Below are 16655 nucleotides of genomic sequence, written 5' to 3' on the forward strand. Positions count from 1 at the left end.
CTGGCTGAGGCATAGAGAGGTTAAGTACTTAGCTAAGGAACAGACGTCAGAACTGAAATCAAGACACACTATGTTACAGATGGAAGATTTCAAGTGCCCAACATCTGGAAAATGTCTAGTTTTGCTGAAACCAGAACATCTGATATATTCTTGATTTGCCTTGTAGATTATATTTTGCTTAAAATGGAGGAATCGTGGGTAGGAGCTGTTGTACTTGATTTTTATCAGTAAGAGACAGAAAAACTCACAGATGATGGGAGCATCATGGGAACCTGAGAGAGGAAAAAAAGGAAACAAAAACATGTCACCCAGAGCCTAGATGATGAAGAAAGGTAAACCTGGGCATAATCAGAGAAGACCCTTAGATTCGAAGAACATGGATTAAATACAATACAAACATTAAAATACATGGACATCCCATGAACATTTCTTAAAAGCGCTTCGGCTCAGAACTTACTATGGTACGTTCTTACAAAAGAATGTATGCCCTTCAGAAGAAAAGGAAGAGTAAGAATAAGCATAAGAAATTCCCTCTTAGAGCTAGAGTCTCTAATAATGGCAAACATGGAATACCATGGCCAGGGAAGTAAACATAATTTGTAGGACATCTAGACAAAAATGTGTCAACATTTCTTAGGAGGTGTTTAACAGTTTTACTTTTTTTTGTGAGTAGCAAAATCTACACTGTGTTAGTAAGGTGCATTCCCACCAACCCAGATGGATAAAGGTACTTTACAGGGATTTATTAACTGGGGATGTGACCAAAGAACATTCTGGAATGGCAACTCTGTAAGTTTAACTAGACAGTTATTTCTTATATCAGTAGATGTCATATCGGTTCTCTCTATGGAGCTAACCATGCTATTTAAAATGCATGGGAGAGTGAATAAATGTCTCTCTTCTGCTTCAGCTCTGGATTTTTCTTCTCTGTTGCTTTTTCTCAAGTCCTATTCTCCTCTCCTTTACTGTTACCACTGGAATATCCTCTCCTTGTTTCAAGGCCTCTGTTACAATTGTAAAATGTTCTTAATTTGTTGCTTTTACACTTTCTCAAAATTTCCTTTAAAATACTCTGCATTTATCAACAGTTTCCCAGGCTAGCTGCTTGACACATTATGTAGGGTACCTCTGCATAACGTTGTAGGTCTTTATTTCTCTATCTGGAGCATTGTATCTTATGTTCTCTGTGTTCAGTGTTTTATTTACTATGGTGACGCCCCGGAATTAAATTCCCTTTTGCTTAGAAGAATCATTTGCTTGGAAACCCATTTCCAATGGGCCAAAACTACCAGCAGCCACCCACCTCCCTGGCCATGGCTGCCTGATTAATGATGTTCCACCAATGGGGTCCTCCATTAGGATTATCTAGGCTGGGAGACCCCGGGGCAAATACGATCTTTGAGACTTGTAAATTGTCTACTGAAAACCCATCACCCATGAAGTAGCTCTGTGGTTCTTTCTGTGTAACACTGAGCACTTACCTAGCTCTACCAATACATACATTTTTGGAACAGGACAATTTTTCATTTTTAATATTAGCATATCTGTGTTCTTTAGAAGGATACTTGCTATTACCTATTGCTGATAATGAGGGAATGAAATGATACCCTCTCAAACTTTACTGATGGGCTGTCAGTTGAGGAAAACAATGTTTGGAAAGCCATTTTGCAACATTTGCCAAGACTCTAAAAGTATCCATCTCCCTTGACCCTTTAATTTCACTTCTGGGAACTTATCCTAAGGAAATAATACTAAATACAGAAAAACTCTATGTAAACAGTAACACTATTTAACATAGCACCGTCTTGGAGAGAAAAAGCATGATAAGCACTCAATAATATGAGAATAGTTAAATACAAAATAACATATTATTCTGCCATTATTATTGTGCTTAAATAATTTATATGCACATAAAATAGAATTTTGATATAAAGGGGCGCCTGGGTGGCTCAGTTGGTTAAGCAACTGCCTTCGGCTCAGGTCATGATCTCGGAGTCCTGAGATCGAGTCCCGTATGGGGCTCCCGGCTCAGCGGGGAGCCTGCCTCTCCCTCTGACCTTCTCCCCTCTCATGCTGTTTCTCTCTCTCTCTCTCTCTATCTCAAATAAATAAATAAATAAAAATCTTTAAAAAAAGAATTTTGATATAAAGTTTGGGAGAAGATAATTATAAATTACATTTGACCCTTGAACAACGCAGAAGTTAAAGGATGACAACTGCCCACACAGTTGAAAATCCATGTAGAAGTTTTGACTCCTCTAAAACTTAACTACCAGTAGTCTACTGTTGACTGGAAGGAAGCCTTCCCAATAACAGAAATAGTCAACACATATTTTGTATATGTATTATATATGTCTTATAATAAAGTAAGCTAGAGAAACAAATGTTATTAAAAAATAAAGAAGAGAATACATTTACAGCACTATACATATATTTATTTAAAAAATCCACATATAAGTAGACCCACACAGTTCAAATCTGTGTTGTTCCAGGGCCAACTGTGTATGTACAATATGATCATAGATAATGTAAAATGCATGCTGAAAGCAGGACGACAAAGCAATATTCCATTAAGTTATCTGGTTGCCTAAGAGTGATGGAATTAGTGGCACTTTCTTTTTGTATTTTTCAAGTTTATTGACATGTCAACAGTGAACATCTTTTATTTAAACGGGGACAAACAAAAAGCAAGTTCACTTTTTTCAAAAGTTTTCCTAAGTAAGACTTCTGAGGTTCAGTCTCAAAGTGATTTTTGTGTTGCAGGGGATGGGAGTGTGCAGGGGAAGCAAACGGACTAAAATATTTTTGAACTGGGGTGATTGGGGAGCAGTAGCTCAATGAGGCAGCTTTATAAAGACTGGGTTGACCTTCAGGACATTGGGGAGAGATGACCTTGAACACCTCAGACAACATTAAACTGCAGGTTACAGCTGACTGGAATTCTGAGGTTTTATTGGCCATGAGCCAGTCTGCAGCCCACTCTAACCACCCTAGTATTTTATAACATTGTAAAGACTGTATTGTTTCAAACATTTCAAAATTTTACACACAACCTGGCAGTCATCCAAAGCCATTTCCAATGGGCCAAAACTATCAGCAGCCACCCACCTCCTTGGCCATGGCTGCCTGATTAATGATGTTCCACCAACGGGGTCCTCCATTAGGATTATCTAGGCTGGGAGACCCCAGGACAAATACGATCTTTGAGACTTGTAAATTGTCTATATATTTTGCAGCTGATTTTTTTTTTTTTTAAAGCAGAGATGGAACATCAGAAAGCAGAGGTCTGGTGTGGTGTAGCTTGGATTGGCTGAGTGCAACAGGCTTTAATTCAATAAAAAAGCAAAGGATGCTCTTTGTCACAGACACTGTTCCTACTTCAGGATATTTGCTATAGCATGTAACTTCTCTAAGCTACTCAAGTTCCCGCCTCCTCAACCCTCCCCCATTTTTCCATTGCTCCCTTATCCTGACTTAAAGTTTATTTACCCCATGGGTTCAGAACTGAAGTTTTGAAAAAGCAAATATAATATTAAATATTCTCCATTGATACTTTTCCTTTTGAAATGAATAATTTACACATTACTAAGTGTATTCAGGTCCTTCACATCATAACCTTACTAAGTCATTACGATGTGCCAGTTCTAAGTACTTTATGTATGAGAGCTCACTTAATCTTTGTAAGAACCCAGTGAAGTAGTTACTGTTGTCACCATTTTACAGATGGAAAAAAAAAAAAAAAAAAAAAAAGGAACGCAAAAAAGGTGAAAAATCTTACCCGAAGTCATTCACATGGTTTATAATTAGTGGAGCTAGAAAATGAACCAGACTGAGTGGATAGAGCATCTATGATTAGCCACCTTGCCACTTAAGGTGGTTTTCAATCTCACATTTTTGAACAACCATCATCAGTGGTATTAGAAGTGTTATGTTAAATATGTACCAAATATTTCTTGACTGCCTCACCAAAACAGAAGGTAGAAATTGTTCATTAAGAGAGAGAGAGATTCTCCCAAACCTGTAATTCAGAGAAAAGAATGTCTTTAGATACTGATACTAGTTTTCTCTTCTCTAGGGAAGCAACAGCTTTGTTTCCTTGTTTGTTCTTCTGACTTGGAAAAAATATGGTACTGCTCTTGTTTCTCAAATTATTTTTGGTATAAGTGATACAGTAGTAGTTGTCATAAACACATTTATCACTATCATTAATTCCATGCAACTTTGTTTCATTTCTAGGAATGTTATTTATTAGGCCGACCTTGTACAAAAGGAAGAAACAGTACAGTCAGAAAAGAGAGCTGACTCATTCCCACCCTCTAATTGCGCACTGTTGATCTGGAGAGCGGGAAATGGAAATCAGTAAGATTTTACTAATGGCCACTGAGACATTCCAATCATTTCAGTCAATAGCTCTCATTCAATTATATAAACCTCGACTATGCATTTTTAAAAACCAAATTACAGTATATGATAAAACAAGAGCCACAGGCTTCACAAAAGTAGACTAAGGCCATAAAAGGCCCCAGATGAGCCCTTTATTCCAACTTAGTTCCCTAGGTTGACAAGATTCATCAGAAAATTCATCTCTTGGTTTGGCTTTGCTTCTGTTTCCTTGACACAGAGTGTATTTAAAAGGATTGTTCATTTAGTATGTTCTGCCAAATGATGGTCTCGATAGGGTTGGGCATCTCTGTTCTTGTCAAGATGAACCTAGAGGACACTATGTGAAGTGAAATTAGCCAGTCACAGACAAACACTGTATGATTCTACGTATATGAGATCTCTAAAATAGCAAACTCCATAGAAGCCGCAAATGGAATGGGGGTTGCCAGGGGCTGGAGGGAGTGAGAAATGGGGAGTTGCTGTTCAAAGGATATAAAATTCCAGTTATACGAGATGAATTAATTCTAGAAATCTGATGTGCAACATTGTGCCTATAACTTAGCGATATTATTTTGTACACTTAAAAATGTATTAAAGAGGTAGATCTTATGTTAAATGCTCTTATCACAATAAAAAAGAAGATGGGCAACACGTTGACTTGCCTCAACATAATATCATGGAGGACAGGATCTTGTCCTATGGGCAGACATTATCTACCTTCTTTGCACAGTTTCCGTGCACACAATAGACAGAATGAGGTTTAGACGGCAGTGAAGTGTCGCTCTGTCCACCACTAACATTGGTTTGGGGTCAGCAGGGTTAAGTGATATGCAAAAATTCACTTTCCTCATTTGTGAAATGGTTAAAATAATACCTACATTGTAAGATTTTCATAAGGGTTAGAAATAATATTTCAGAGTGTGCAACAGATTGTCTAGAAAATAGTAAGCCTTCAATAAAGGGTAGTGAGTACTATTTTATGGGTGTTAATTTCCTTTATCATCAGCCCCATGATGAGGATGATACAGTGGCATTTCAGCAGGCACCAGGTATCATAAATGAATGCACCATGAGTATGGCTTTTGAGTATTAAGAGTGCTGTGTTAATAGGACAATTGAATAACAGTTGAGGTAAGAATATCATACATGATCTAGTACCACTCCTGTGAAAAGATCAAGTGTCACATGGAGGAAGGAAATCATGGTACAGTTTACAGAAAAAATACTTGCAAGTAGTTTTTCAGTCCTTTTAGGAAGCATTTTCCCTTCCATGTTTTCCTAATATACTCTTATCCAAGTAAACCATGTCTCTGATGGAGTTGAAACGTAGATTAAAGCTAAAACATCATTACTGAAGAGTCAAATGTTTATGCTTACTGAAATATAATATTGTCTTTAAGACACTCTGAGTGTGGAAGGGGTTGATCCCAATATCCTTCAAATGTTGATGTGGTACATGCTTCATAGCAACAGGCCAGAATTAATGTTTAAGGTACGGACATAAGATAGTAACTCTAAACCTCTATTAACAATCCCTCATATTGTTTCAGGGCTTCCATTACAAGCCAGTTAGGAAACCGAGCTTCTCTTTAGGTGGCTAGTGTGATTTGTAAGTTGTTTTTCCATAGTGATTGTTTTGTCAAGTTAAACCTTAACGCTCAGAGATTTCTGCACTGTAAGCCTGAATGCATCTTGATGTGTTTGCTTGTGCTAAATCAGGGATCACCGCTCACCAAATGAAAATCTTTTTGTTATAGATGGAGCTTGAACAAGAAACTCAGCCACTTGGTTGGATAAAGAACACTTTGAACATTTGCTTATTACAGCAGTCTCAAAACATTAGGGTAGGAGTTAAGCCCACAATTTTGTTTTAAATTAAGTGCTCCTAAAAAGCGTGAGACTAATAGCACCAACTAAAGCCAGTTATTTTTCTGGCAAGCAATATGTGAATTTCCCCTCACTGCTAAGCCAGTAAAATTCAGCATTACTGTGGCAATTTTCCTACTGTTCCAGTTCTTGGCCTGTGTCTACACAGCACCAAAATAGCTAGATGAAAAGTGAAAACTTCAGTTGGTCGTTAAGATGCTGCCAAATCTTAGAACATGGTGTATTATGAGTCATCAAGATGTTTCATTAGATTTTTCCCTCTTTACCACGTATTTTGGCCATGTAGATGCCAATTTAAACTTTATCCATAGGGACATTTCGTGGACTCATAATATTCAGCATGGAACGAAAGAAGGAACATGAGGTATCTTTACGAAGAGATGACTCAATCCAAATCTGTACTTTTTCTATTTCTATTTTTTTACATTAAAAATCTTTTGTCTTGGATCTTCCAAAATCATGTATCCTGGGCTTTTAAATCCTATCTCACCCTTTCCCTAAGCAGCCTGCCAGATGATTATGTATCCATTTAAGATAGTCAGCTTCCCAAAGACAGAACAGATCCATCCACAATAATAAACAATTACTGAATATTTACTACATTTCAAGCACTGTGCTAGATGGTTAGACATATAAAAAATGAAGTATAGTTCCTACCTTCTAGAGATAAATTCCATTGGAGAGACAATATATTTATATAAATGAAGCAGACACAGTTAGGTATTTATCCAAAGGATACAAACATAGTGATTCGAAGGGGCACGTGCACCCCAAAGTTTATAGCAGCAATGTCCACAATAGCCAAACTTTGGGAAGAGCCCATATGTCCATCAACAGATGAATGGATAAAGAAGGTGTGGTATATATATATATACAATGGAATATTACGCAGCCATCAAAAAGAATGAAATCTTGCCATTTGCAATGACATGGATGGAACTAGAGGGTATTATTATGCTAAGCGAGATAAGTCAGTCAGAGAAAGATAAATACCATGTGATTTCACTCGTGTGGAATTTAAGAAACAAAACAGATGAACATCAGGAAAAGGAAGGAAGAATAAAATGAGACAAAAACAGAGATGGAGGCAAATCATAAGAGACTCTTAACTCTAGGAAACAAACTGAGGGTTGCTGGCGGGAAAGTGGTGGGGGGATGGGGTAACTGGGGGATGGGCCTTAAGGAGGGCACGTGATGGAATGAACATTGGATGTTATATGCAACTGATGAATCACTGGATTCTACCTCTGAAACCGATAATACAGTATATGTTAATTAAATTTAATTTAAATAAAAAATTCCTTAAAAATGGAGGAAAAAAGAAAAAAGGCAATAATATTTGATAAAATAATAAATGGGAATTGCTACTGAGTATAGTACAGCAGACATCACAGGGTGTGCCAGAGACTGCTAGGGCTTTGCCAAGGGTGTGAAAATTTTGTCGGGTGTCATAAAAAACAGGACTTTGGCAAGTAAAGAAGAGAACCGGGAACCTGGCAGCCAAGAGGAAGAGGAAGGTGTCAAGGTAGCAGAATGACCACTTCATCCCTGTTTGCTTGGAACTTTCTCAGTTTTAGAGCTGAACAATCTGTGTTCCCGAAAACTCTTCAATCGTGGACAACGTAGGATAGCTAGTCAACCTACTAGGTAGTGATGAGCATGACAAGGCCAGGAAACAATGAGCAAGTTTAACTGGAGGATACCTTTAAGGTGGAAATGGAAGAAGAAACTGGAGAAAAACGGTTTGCACATGTCAAGGATCTTGTGTTATCTACTGGGGCATTTGAAATGTAATCTATGTTCTGTAGGGAAAATTACGAATCCTTTTTGCAAGTTGTCTGAAATCCATAAAGAATCATTTTTGAGAGTTCAGTCATAGTATGTAGATATATTCAATTAATTCATTTATTAACATGTATTTATCAAGCACCTACTCTGTGCTATGTGTTCTAGACATTGGGGATGCCACAGTCAGAAAAACTTGTTTTTGTTCTTGTAGTGCTTATATTTTGGTGGTGAGAACAAAACAAACAAATAATTATAGAATGATACGCCAGTGTTCTTGATAAATGAAGTAAGATAAATAGATAGAAAGTGAGTGCCATTTTAGGTAGGGCACTCAGAAATGATCTCTTTGATAAGATTGTATTTGAGCAGGGGCCTAAATGAAGTGAAGGAACAAGTCATGTGGATAATCATGAGAAAAGCATCCCAGATAGAATGAAAGTACATGCAAAGGTCCCGAGGTAGAAACATGCTAATGTGTTTGAAGAGCACAAAGGAGGGCCCGGTGTCGTTAACAAAACAAGTGAGGATTAGAGTAGTGGGAGTTTAGGACACTGGGTACCTGTGGTGGCCAGCTCTTGCAAGGCCTATAGGCCTTTTTTTTTTTTATGTTATGTTAATCACCATACATTACATCATTAGTTCTTGATGTAGTGTTCCATGATTCATTGTCTGTGCATAACACCCAGTGCTCCACGCAGAACGTGCCCTCTTTAATACCCATCACCAGGCTAACCCATCCCCCCACCCCCTCCCCTCTGGAACCCTCAGTTTGTTTTTCAGAGTCCATCGTCTCTCATGGTTCATCTCCCCCTCCGACTTACTCCCCTTCATTCTTCCCCTCCTGCTATCTTCTTCTTCTTTTTTTTTTTTCTTAACATATATTGCATTATTTGTTTCAGAAGTACAGCTCTGTGATTCAACAGTCTTGCACAATTCACAGCGCTCACCATAGCACATACCCTCCCCAGTGTTTATCACCCAGCCACCCCATCCCTCCCACCCCCACCACTCCAGCAACCCTCAGTTTGTTTCCTGAGGTTAAAAATTCCTCATATCAGCGAGGTCATATGATACATGTCTTTCTCTGATTGACTTATTTCACTCAGCATAACACCCTCCAGTTCTATCCACATCGTTGCAAATGGCAGGATCTCATTCCTTTTGATGGCTGCATAATATTCCATGGTGTATATATACCACATCTTCTTTATCCATTCATCTGTCGATGGACATCTTGGCTCTTTCCACAGTTTGGCTATGGTGGACATTGCTGCTATAAACATCGGGGTGCACGTACCCCTTCGGATCCCTACATTTGTGTCTTTGGGGTAAATACCCAGTAGTGTAATTGCTGGATCGTATAGTTTTTAATTGCTTTTCAGTGAGCTTGGGGCACAGAGAGCAGATTAGAGGCTGTCTCATTAGGACATACATGATAGAGAAGAACTGGAAGATAGGACAGAATGGATAATACCTAAGAATGCCAGGACTATATTTTTGCAAGAAGGAATTAATTTATAAACAATGAAATAACACTGCTTCAAATGAGAACATTCATTACCCACTCTTTTGGCTCATCCTAATCTACCTTAAAAGGCCATTTATTTTTGTTTAGTATTTCAGAAGGAAAGACACTTTGTTGGGCACACATTTTGTACCAATTGACATTTTTATCTGGGAAGATTTTTAATTAGAGCATTAAATTGAGAGAAAAAAGAAGAGGAAGCTCCTGTCCCTTGTTGCATGCGTACGTTAAAATTCAAAGGCTATATAACAGTTACTACTCATTTTCATATTGTGAGTTTTCTAGTTCACTTAAAAACCACATGCACACACACAATGTCCTATTGCTTAATCCTCCCAAATATATTTTTGAGTATGACAATAATTCTACTTGATTAGTGCTTTTTCTAAGATTTTTTAAAATTCATTTATTTGAGAGAGAGACAGAGAGAGTGAAAGTGAGAGAGATAGAGAGAGCACGAGCGGGGTGAGGGGCAGAGGGAGAAGCAGACTCCCTGCTGAGCAGGGAGCCCGATCTGGGGCTTGATCCCGGGACTCCAGGATCATGACCCGAGCCAAAGGCAGACACTTAACCGACTGAGCCACCGAGGTGCCCCTGGAACAAGTTTATTATATTTAGTTGCAGAATCACATGCTAATACAATTTTAGGATTGCAAGTTTAAATCTCCATAACTCAAGGAAGTGAAACATAGGGTTTTCATAACAGCATTGATTTCCCAACTCTTTTTTTTTTAAATTAATTTATTTATTTTAGAGAGAAAGAGAGTGCACAAGCAGGGGGAGGGGCATAGGGAGAGAGAGACTAGCAGACTCCCCACTGAGCAGTGAGCCGGATGTGAGACTCAGTCCCAGGTCTGTTCTTGGGCCAATCCACTGAGTTTTAAATTTTTGGTTATTAAATTTTCATTATAAAATTTTCATTTGGTTCTTGATCTTCTATCTCTTGGCTGAGACTTTCATTTTTTTTCATTTATTTTAAGCATCTTTATTATTGCTCGTGGAAGCATTTATCGTTGTTATTATTATTAATTATTGTTATTGTGATAGCTGCTTTAAAATTTTTGTCAGATGATTCTAACACCTCTACCATTTCAGGGTTACCTATTGTTCTTTTTTCATCATTTTGAAATCCTCCTCGTTCTTCCTATGATAAATGAATTTCTTATTGAAATGAACATTTGGGGTATGATGTTATGAGAATCTGGATCTTACTTATATCTTCTGTTTCAGATGACTTTTTTGACACTGCTTTAGCAGGGGAAGTGGAGGTCATGCTACCTCATTACTGCCAGGTGAGGCTAGAGCTCTAGGCTTCGCTATCAGCCTTTGCTTGTGGGGCTGGAGGTCGAGTCACAGTATTTTCTGTGGCTTTTGGCTGGAATAGAGTGGTTATTGCCTAAAAGCATTCTTTCTTGCTAGGCCACCCCTTTCTTGGTTCTTTGGCTACAGAGGACTTTAACTGGGGTTTCTTGTGCCTGTATTCACTGGTGTTTCTAGATTGCTGGGTTCTTTAGCCCCAAACCTGGGAAATGTGAGGCATAACCCCACTGCCCCCACAAAAACTCAATTATTTGTTGTTACTTATGTCCCAAGGCCCATGGGTCGTTAGCATTTTCTTTCTACCTTTCAGAGTCCTCTTATGTTTGTCTTATGTATAATATCCAGGGGTTTTCAGTTATACTTAGCAGAAAGAATAGGAAAAAGTATATCTATGTCATCTCTGAAGTGGAAACCTCTTTCATCCCTTTTGATCCAGTGATAAATGAGCAAAAATATTGAATCGTGGCAATAAATAGATATGGCCTTGAGATCAAAACCATTATTTCTAGCTCCACAGTTTCAGATGGTGCTTTGTAAAACTCTTCAGTTCTGACACTTACCCTGACTTTATGTCCCTCAACTGCACATATCTGATGGCCCTCTTTACCTATAATCCATTACCACCTGAGAGTTATCACATTTAAATATAATATAGAATATTAACAGTGTACTTGCTTCTCTTCCATCTTCAGGTTCCATCAATTTCTTTTCCTGGTGTTGCACTTTCTGTTCTCAGAGCCCCCCTCCTCCCACACAGCCAGGGTCAGAAGCTCAGCACTGCTGTGGTGATGCCCACCCGCCCCCCGCCCCCCATTGCTCCAGTCCACACTGTCACCAAATCTGTTGTTCCTCTTTTACATTCTTCCTCACACCCATGGGTTGCTTTTCATGTCTAATGCTATCACATTAGCCAAGATCTTTAACTTAACTATGGAAATATTTTCTTCCGTGTTACCTCTGTTGCCATCAGAGTCCTGCTCTGATTCGTTCTATAACACAGACCATCCGTCCTGAGCCAAATGATCATTTAGGTCTTAACTTACCAATTCCCCACCTCTGTGCCTTGGTTTGTGCAGCACACTCCCCGCCCTTCTTATCTCCAAATATTCAAGAGTTATGCTGTTTTGGGGAACAGACAAAGGAAACTCTTCTGAAGAGTCCCTCCTGATCCTACCAGCCAAAGGCAACCCCTCTACCTCAGACCACACATGTGCTTTGTTAGTAACTTCCTATCATTTTGTGTTATACATGGCATCTCCTTGAGAACAGAAACTCATCTTATTTATCTTCATTTTTCCTAGAGTTTCACCCCAAACATCTCCTGTGGTAGCTCTTAAAGTTGTTAAACGAATGAATAAAGAAAAACAAAAATAATTCACAAAGCTTGTCTTGACATTTTCTTGTCTTCCTTTTCCTGTCACTTTGTCCCTTTAGTTTCCTCAAAGTGACAATATTCAATCCCAATGACTGACAAGTATATTAAACCTCATGGGAGGACCTTGCCAAGTGAAGAAAGGGCCCTTGAGTTTAAATATCTCCTAATAGGGATGAGGAAGCCAATAGATAAAAATGTTCCTTCTGACACAGGTGAGAAGAGGTAACTCTGTTTCTGTTTGTGAAAGGTATAAGTGAAGGACAGTGCCCAAGATGACACAGTCAGTGACAGAGAACATCATCATCTAACTCAGTGGCTGCCAAGTTGTCTCTAGGCAACCACAATACAGCCACATTAATATATCAATCCAAATATGTAATTTTAGAAGAGCACATAACCTCTAAAGAGAATCGCAGACAAGGTTTTTGCTCAATAGTGACTCATCTTAGTAGCTGATTTTTTTCCTGGATTCAGCCAAGGAAGTCTGAGTAAGTTGGCTTTGCCACGTCCCAAAGAGACCCAGGGTAACTCTCACTCAGCCTTTGCTGTGAACAGAGACTATCAGGTCACCTAAGAAACAGCAATTTGTGGGCTCCTGCTTTATGCAATGATGACCTTGGCTTGCACAACCCAAATAGAATGTGCCCCAACTCATGAAGTCAAGGCAATGTGGTAAACAGAGCCTGTGCCAACAGGACATCATTTCAACATCCTCTGGCATATGAAACATGTTTGGGCAGGGGCACACACATCATAAGCTGTATTTTGGTATGGACAATCTGGGAACTCAGTGGTGACTATGTCATAGATCCATTAGCTTCATAGAGACAGCCTCTGATGTTACTTTAAGTCAGCTACTTGTTAAACTTTTGAAAAGTCACTGAAAATGAGTGTCTTTGAAACATGAACAATGGTCAAAATGGCATGGAAAACAGAACAGATGGCCAGCTGTTGGATGAAGGTGTTAAGTAAAGCATTTTTTTATGATGCTATTATGATAATGATGGTTGGTTTTCAATACAGAATATTGTTTTGTACCAATTGACATCAGTTGGGTACAGCGGAAGTATATTGGGGTTGTAAGAGTAAAGGTGAGTTTCTTCTCTTAAATATCTCCACTGAATTTATTTCTATTGAACACATCCCCTGCAGCCTCTAATAATAAACTAGATGGACATAACCTAAAATGTGGTCCTTATATAAAGCCCTAACACTTTAATAAAATGAGCATTTAGCCTACCATTTTATAAAACTGTTTGCCACTCTAATAATTCAATCCCTACATTTTGTTGAAAGCCTTTTAGTTAATATTGAATGCTCCAAGACCTTATGCAAGGAATACTCTTTGAGGCCTTTGGGCTTAGTACTTTACTAGACTCAGTAAAACGAAACAAAACAAAGCAAAAACGAAAAACTCAGTAAATGATTTGTTTGCATGGATTTGCTTTGACTTCATGCTAGGCTTCCAGGTAAACAAGGTGCTTGCAAGTTGCTAACTTTTTGGTTCACAAAAATGAGTAGTACCTGTGTCTTTCTAATGCTTGAATAGATTAGATGTACTTATATCTAGCTACCTGCTCAGAATATTTTGCTGAAGAGTATTATATTTAGGGGACAGTTAGAATTCAAAAATCAACCAATGAAATGCTGTAGACTTTAAATATCATTGTTGTTTTGAGAAAAGGCTGAGAGATATGAAATTCAGAGCAGGTAAACACAGAGTAATAGCTTGACAGACTTAGTGATGATTTTTTTCTCCTGGCACTGGTAAGAGACATCCCTACCCAGTCATCGCTGTGGTTTGCAATTCTCCTGCACCTAATAGCTATTTTTTTGAAAAAAAAAAAAACAGATAAATAAAATGAAAATTAGAAGTGGATTATGGATTCTAAGCTGTTCATATAGTTACATGCAAGAAGTATGAACTTGGAAACTCAGACTGTGCACCTTGGTTCTTATTCTACATTTGATTCTCAGCTTTCTGTCTTTGGGGCAGCTTTTTAAAGATGCTATTACATCTCTAGGGCCTAATTCATACAAACATTGGCTTGTGATGGATAAAACAAATGTGAGATCTTGTAATAAATAAATAGCACTATTTCCTATGAACCAGAACGCTAAGAGACCTGAATATAAAATACAATATACTCAGAAATATGGGGGCCATAACTGTGGAAAGAAAAGATGTACCACAGTGAGTTCAGAATTGTGATTTCACAAATGATCCAGACCAAAAAGCAGTTTAAAAAAAGAGCTCTACTCACTGAAGCAATTTCTAATAGGTGATTTGCATTTCTAAAGAGCTCACATGAATTTGTGGAGCCCTACACTACTACTCCTGATTTGAGTGAGAATATTTTTATTATATTTGACAAACAAATATATTATCATTTTTATATAATTAGGTAATCATTGGTGTCTATACACTATTACAGTCTTTAATGGTATTCCATTCAAAATAAGTAGAAATGTTGAGATTATGACACACTGAAATTTTGAAACACTATCACTAATGTTTACTAAATGAAATTAAAACCTTATTTATCCATAGTATCATCAGAGAATAAAATGAAAATTAGAGACTTTCTAAGTAGCTGAAGTGTATCGCTTGATGAATTTTATGTTGAATTTGAAACATTTTGAATTGAAACCTTAAAATGTATAGGTTAAGCATCTTTGTGATATTCAGGCCAGTGAGGAAAAGAAGAACATTGACTTGTGTGGTATCACAATACAGCATGTTGGTTTCACGTGGGCTTTTTCTTGTTACTTCGTCTTGAAAAAAAAATTACATTGTGTATAATTGATGTTAATACCTTAAACAAAAATTCTGTGTTGTTTATAGTGCCTACCTTACTGGTTTATTGTGAGGGTAAAATAAAAATACATATAAACGTGCATTGAACCTGGTATATGCTCAATAAGTATTAGCTAATATAGGTTGATAGTTTTTATCGATAGGGTTCTCTGAGAAGCATCCTCAAAGACAGAGGCTAGTGTGCAGCCTGTCTTTATGGAGTGCCCTTGAGGTCAACCCCTGTGGATGGCAGGGGAAGAAAGCAGGGGTGGGCAGAGAGAAAAATCCAGGGACAACTCAGTCCCCAGATCAGCTCTGGCTAAACTTGCAGGGAGCCCTGGAGCTGGAATGACCCTTCAGAGCTGGCTCCCCTTGGGCCTGGTGGCCAGGCTCCTCACGCATTGATCAGTTACTGGGAGTGGGTCACTTGGGAAGAGCATGACCTCGGTGAGGCAGCTCTTCACAACTGAGGCAATCTCTAAAGGGTCAGAATGTTGGGGCCATGACCAGGATGAGATGGGTAAAGCAGTGTCCTCAGTGCAGAATTGAAGGGGACATCCAAAACTCAGGGATCGAGATAACTGATGTTTTAAAGCAATATTATTTAAAGTCAAATTTCGTGTAAAAAAAAAAATCCATGGTGAGCAAAATATCAAAATTTAAATAAAGCCAAGCTGTTGTTTGTTTGATGGCCCTGTGATGGAAATAGTCATTTCCAATCAGACAGTGGTTCTCAGGCCTTCACAGGTATAAGTCTTCACTGGGCAGGCTAATGACAATTGACAATGGGGCGCAAATAGATTGGGCCCAGCAAGGTTCTATTTATAGTCATGTTTTGTTTTTGTTTTTGTCTTGTTTTTTTTTGATTGGAGAGCTTCTGTTAAATTTTCCACTTGGTTCAAAATATGGGGGGGTATTTTGATATGTGTATATAGGGGCACATGTTTTGCCTTTTGTGTCAGGATCCAATATGGCTTCAGAGGGCATGGCTGAGCATCTAAGGCTACCTGCCAGAGCAGTCCCAGATTCTGGGGCAACAAGTTCATTGAAATGGGATCTGGGAAGCCTCTCAAAGTGTCCTCTAGCACTTTCTATATTGTGGAATGATCAAAAAAAGCATCCAACAATGAAGTTTTGATTTATAGTAAATAGTGAACATACTCAGCTCCAGATTTTAACCTTCACCTCAGGTAAGAAGAGTGACCAAACTCATTTATCACTTACCAGTATCACTTGTTAATATTTAATATATTGAATGTGGCTGGACAGTAGCTTTTGGTTACAAATGAGTGAGTTGGGTTCTATCCTTTTTTATAAAACAAAACAAAACAACTGACTGCATACTAACCACTTACTGGTTTCCCAGAATTCTAATTTCCTTCTTTGTAAAATGAGGAAAAGCTAGAGTAGGTAATTTTTTCACATTTCAGCCAACTTTCAGTTTTAAATATTTGCTGCTCTACCCTTGTGAGGATGACCAAAAGTCGTCCCTGAAGAACAGAAATTAGTTTGTGTTGTGAACCTAGCAAATTCCTCAAAACTGCACTGAGTTCTTTGCTTCTACTCCCAAATGGCTCCAG

Source organism: Callorhinus ursinus, unplaced genomic scaffold, assembly GCF_003265705.2.
Source record: "Callorhinus ursinus isolate GAN/ISIS: 27379988/994484 unplaced genomic scaffold, GSC_fseal_2.0 scaffold50, whole genome shotgun sequence".
Lineage (NCBI taxonomy): Eukaryota > Metazoa > Chordata > Mammalia > Carnivora > Otariidae > Callorhinus > Callorhinus ursinus.